Genomic DNA, 5,306 nt, shown 5'->3' on the forward strand with positions numbered 1-5,306 from the left:
ACGGACCTTGGGGTCTTTATCGGGAGAGGGGAAGTAGTGCGGTGGAGGGCACACAGAACCCATTAACAGACCACCATGAGCCCCCCGCTCAGAGTCTCTCTGCTTGGGTATAAAATCCAGATTACACAGTGCGCGCGGTGGAGCTCTGGAAGTCCTGGTGGGAGAGGGCCCCCAGGAAAAAAAAAAAGCCCGGTCATGTTGCGCTGGGGAGAGAAAGAATTCAATCACCACCGCGGCGGTGGATCTCTGCATGTACGAAACCTCCAGGAAAATGACGGCTGCTGGTTTTCTTCTCTAACTGCATCCCAGGAAGGGTGCAGACTTCCTGGGCACGAATCAAGCTCAAAGTCCCCTTGGCGGGCCTGACTCTGGAGTCAAATTTGAAAAAGTGAGAACCGTGGTGGTCAGACCGGGTTGGGAAACGATCTGACCCAGCCCAGATAAAGTGCACTCTGTGCGGGCGAGACTTCCAGGAAACGCGCGGGTCTGGTTTGGACACCCAGACTCTCCTCGGACAAGGTAACGGTAGACGGGCGCCTCCGGGTTGCCTGGGGCCCGGAGGGGTGCACCCTCTCCTTCGGGCCGTCGCTGTCAGGGTTGACTGGTCGATTGGAACTTTGGACGCGCCTGGGGACGGCCCCTGCCCGGTCGCGAGACCGCTATGGGCAGCTTGCTCCTCCCCGCTTTGCGCGTCGACTCGAGACGCGGCCTCCCTCCGGGGAAAGCAGGCCGCGTCGACCTCGGGAGACTCAGATGGCCCGTCTGAAAACGGATGTCCGCAGCGGTGACGTCGGGACCGTCGTCAGGCTTTGACGGTTGGCGGGGTTTCGTTGGGGGCCCCCCATCACGGCACAGAGCCTGACTTCGCCCCGCGCCTCCCACCCGCTTTGAAAAGCACCCTTCCCCGTTACGGCCTCGATCCAGAGGCCTACCACCCCCCCGCCCTCACGGGCGGACGGTTCCTCACGCGCCCTATGAGCGGCCGTGCCGCCTCGAGCCCAGGCCCGAGCGGAGCGAGACCCGTGTGTAGGAAACCCGCGCGTCGCAGGTTCGTCCGTCCCGGGGCTCCTTTGATCCCGGGCTAAAACAAAAACCATATGCTTGTCGAACCGTCGGTCTGGGTAAACGGCAAAACGACTCCAGGGGCTTGAGACACCCCTGGAGCGACGGAGGAAGGTGCACCTCCGAAAGAAAAATGAAATTACGGACAGTGTCCGATCGAATGAGGTCCACGGAACAGAGAACCGTGGTGGTCAGACCGGGTGGGGAAGCGGTCTGGCTCAGCCCAGATAAAATGCACTCTGTGCGGGCGAGACTTCCAGTAAACGCGGGGGCTGGTTTGGACACCCAGACTCACCGCCGGTGCCCTGGGCGTGCATCCAGTGTGTGAAGGTGCACCGTCCTGGGCGAGCAGAGGGTGAAAGACACACAACACTCCTCGTAAGAAAATGGACAGTGTCCAAGATCTTGCATGCAAACGAGAGCCCTGTGCTCGCAGACCCGACCGTGGCCTGCTCAAAGTCAGATCCGTACGCTTGATGGCGCTCCTGCTGGAGCAAAGACGGTCCGAACACGGACGCTAGGGGTGTTGTAGAGGAGGTGGGGGACCGTCGCCACACTCTTCTCGGACAAGGTTAACGGAAGACGGGCGCCTCCGGGTTGCCTGGGGCCCGGAGGGGCGCACCCTCTCCTTCGGGCCGTCACTGTCAGGGTTGCCTGGTCGATTGGAACTTTGGACGCGCCTGGGGACGGCCCCTGCCCGGTCGCGAGACCGCTTTGGGCAGCTTGCTCCTCCCCGCTCTGCGCGTCGACGCTAGACGCGGCCTCCCTCCGGGGAAAGCAGGCCGTGTCGACTCTCGGGAGACTCAGATGGCCCGTCTGAAACGAATGTCCGCGACGGCGGCGGCGGACGCGGGCGCGTGGAATTCGGAATCGGACGGTCGGGGTGGCCGACACCCCCCGGTCCAGTCTTCGAGCCCGACCTTCGCCCCGCTCCTCCCCGCCCGAAAAGCACCTTTCCCGGTTACGGCCTTGATCCAGAGGCCTCCCACCCTGGCCCCGCCTGACGGACGGTTCCTCACGCGCCCTATGAGCGGCCGTGCCGCCTCGAGCCCCAGGGCCGAGCGGAGCGAGACCCGTGTGTAGGAAACCCGCGCGTGGTGGTTCGCCGTCCGGGGTCGATCCCGAGGTAAAAAAAAAAAAAAAGAACCATACGCTTGTCGGTCTGGGTAAAGGGCGAAACGACTCCGGGGGCTTGACTCACCCCTGGAGCGACGGAGGAAGGTGCACCTCCGAAAACTTTTTGAAAACGGACACCGTCCGTTGCAGACGAACGAGATTCCCACAACGACCAACCTCCCTGGAAGACTCCCAGGGAGAGTGCCTCGGGTTCGGGCACGGTCAAATCCGTCCGCGTGACGGAGCTCCCTTCGGAGCGACGTCGGTCCTAAAACGGACCTTGGGGGTTTTGTCGAGGAGGGCGACAAACGCTCCCGCTCGGACAAGGTGACGGAGGGCGGGCGCCCACGGAGGAAAGGGCGAAGAAAAAAAAACGGACAGAGTCCAAAACGGTGCGGTCCACCCAGATTCCCACGTACGCGAGACTCTCCGGCTGGCAACCGGGGAGAGTGCCTAGGTGTCGGGCACGTACGAATCCGTCGGCGGTGACGGAGCTCCGGTCGGAGCAAAGACGGTCCTAAAACGGCCCTTCGGGGTTTTGTCGAGGAGGGGACAAGCGCCCTGCTCGGACAAGGTGAGAGAAGGCGGGCGGCCCGCGGAAGGAGGCAGGCAGGCGATCCTCCTAAAGAAACGGACAGAGTCCGAAACGGTGCGGTTCACCCGGGTCACCGCGTACACGAGTCTCCCCGGCTGGCGACCGGGGAGAGTGCCTCTGTCTCGGGCACGTGAGAATCCGTCCCCGGCGACGGAGCTCCTGTCGGAGCAAAGACGGTCCTAAAACGGCCCTTCGGGGTTTTGTCGAGGAGGGGACAACGGCCCCGCTCGGACAAGGTATCGGAGAAAAGGCAACGGACGAGAAAAAAACGGGCGCCTCCGGGTTGCCCGGGGTCCGGAGGAGCGCTCCCCCTCCTCCGGGCCGTCACTTTCGGGGTAGCCTGGTCGATTGGAACTTTGGACGCGCCTGGGGACGGCCCCTGCCCGGTCGCGAGACCGCTTTGGGCAGCTTGCTCCTCCCCGCTCTGCGCGTCGACGCTAGACGCGGCCTCCCTCCGGGGAAAGCAGGCCGCGTCGACCTCGGGAGACTCAGATGGCCCGTCTGAAACGAATGTCCGCGACGGCGGCGGCGGACGCGGGCGCGTGGGTTCCGGAATCGGACGGTCGGGGTGGCCGACACCCCCCGGTCCAGTCTTCGAGACCGACCTACGCCTCGCTCCTCCCCGCCCGAAAAGCACCCTTCCCGGTTACGGCCTCGACCCAGCGGCCACAAACCCCCCACCTCTGCCGAGGAGGAGGGTTCCGCACGCGCCCTATGAGCGGCCGCGCCGTCCTCGGGCCCCAGGCCACGAGGCGGAGCGAGACCCGTGTGTAGGAAGCCAGCGTGTCGCGGTTCTCCTTCCAAGGCGGCTTACCTGGTTGATCCTGCCAGTAGCATATGCTTGTCTCAAAGATTAAGCCATGCAGGTCTAAGTGCACACGGTCGGTACAGTGAAACTGCGAATGGCTCATTAAATCAGTTATGGTTCCTTTGATCGCTCCACCCGCTACTTGGATAACTGTGGCAATTCCAGAGCTAATACATGCAAACGAGCGCCGACCCGGCTCCCCTCGGGGGGTCGGGGACGCGTGCATTTATCAGATCCAAAACCCATCCGGGTGCGGCTCCGGCCGCCCCGGCCGCTTTGGTGACTCTAGATAACCTCGGGCCGATCGCGCGCCCTCCGCGGCGGCGACGACTCATTCGAATGTCTGCCCTATCAACTTTCGATGGTACATTCGGCGCCTACCATGGTGACCACGGGTAACGGGGAATCAGGGTTCGATTCCGGAGAGGGAGCCTGAGAAACGGCTACCACATCCAAGGAAGGCAGCAGGCGCGCAAATTACCCATTTCCGACACGGAGAGGTAGTGACGAAAAATAACAATACAGGTCTCTTTCGAGGCCCTGTAATTGGAATGAGCGTATCCTAAACCCATGGGCGAGGACCCATTGGAGGGCAAGTCTGGTGCCAGCAGCCGCGGTAATTCCAGCTCCAATAGCGTATACTAAAGTTGCTGCAGTTAAAAAGCTCGTAGTTGGATCTCGGGAGCGGGCCGGCGGTCCGCCGCAAGGCGAGCCACCGCCTGTCCCGGACCCCTGCCTCACGGCGCCCCCCGGATGCCCTTAACTGGGTGTCCGGTCCTCGGGGCCCGAAGCGTTTACTTTGAAAAAATTAGAGTGTTCAAAGCAGGCCGCCCGTCGCCGCTGAATACCGCAGCTAGGAATAATGGAATAGGACTCCGGTTCTATTTTGTGGGTTTCTGGAACCCGGGGCCATGATTGAGAGGGACGGCCGGGGGCATTCGTATTGCGCCGCTAGAGGTGAAATTCTTGGACCGGCGCAAGACGGACGAGAGCGAAAGCATTTGCCAAGAATGTTTTCATTAATCAAGAACGAAAGTCGGAGGTTCGAAGACGATCAGATACCGTCGTAGTTCCGACCGTAAACGATGCCGACCCGCGATCCGGCGGCGTTATTCCCATGACCCGCCGGGCAGCGTGCGGGAAACCACGAGTCTTTGGGTTCCGGGGGGAGTATGGTTGCAAAGCTGAAACTTAAAGGAATTGACGGAAGGGCACCACCAGGAGTGGAGCCTGCGGCTTAATTTGACTCAACACGGGAAAGCTCACCCGGCCCGGACACGGAAAGGATTGACAGATTGATAGCTCTTTCTCGATTCTGTGGGTGGTGGTGCATGGCCGTTCTTAGTTGGTGGAGCGATTTGTCTGGTTCATTCCGATAACGAACGAGACTCCGGCATGCTAACTAGTTACGCGGCCCCGAGCGGTCGGCGTCCAACTTCTTAGAGGGACAAGTGGCGTTCAGCCACGCGAGATGGAGCAATAACAGGTCTGTGATGCCCTTAGATGTCCGGGGCTGCACGCGCGCCACAATGGGCGGATCAGCGTGTGCCTACCCTGCGCCGAGAGGCGCGGGTAACCCGCTGAACCCCGCTCGTGATCGGGACTGGGGATTGAAACTGTTTCCCATCAACGAGGAATTCCCAGTAAGCGCGGGTCATAAGCTCGCGTTGATTAAGTCCCTGCCCTTTGTACACACCGCCCGTCGCTACTACCGATTGGGTGGTT

General features: G+C 61.7%; 1 non-coding gene across 1 annotated transcript in view; it reads left to right on the forward strand.

The window, feature by feature from the left end:
* The first annotated feature begins 3,584 nt into the window (after positions 1 to 3,584).
* The window catches only part of LOC143756505 (18S ribosomal RNA), a 1,863-nt gene continuing 141 nt past the window's right edge, over positions 3,585 to 5,306 (forward strand). Inside the window, exon 1 of the ribosomal RNA XR_013210210.1 lies at positions 3,585 to 5,306. This exon is cut by the window's right edge and continues 141 nt beyond it. This is a non-coding gene — a ribosomal RNA (18S ribosomal RNA).

The sequence above is a fragment of the Siphateles boraxobius genome, unplaced genomic scaffold (assembly GCF_051911475.1).
Source record: "Siphateles boraxobius isolate OS27281-9 unplaced genomic scaffold, OSU_SipBor_1 107, whole genome shotgun sequence".
Taxonomy (NCBI): Eukaryota; Metazoa; Chordata; class Actinopteri; order Cypriniformes; family Leuciscidae; genus Siphateles; species Siphateles boraxobius.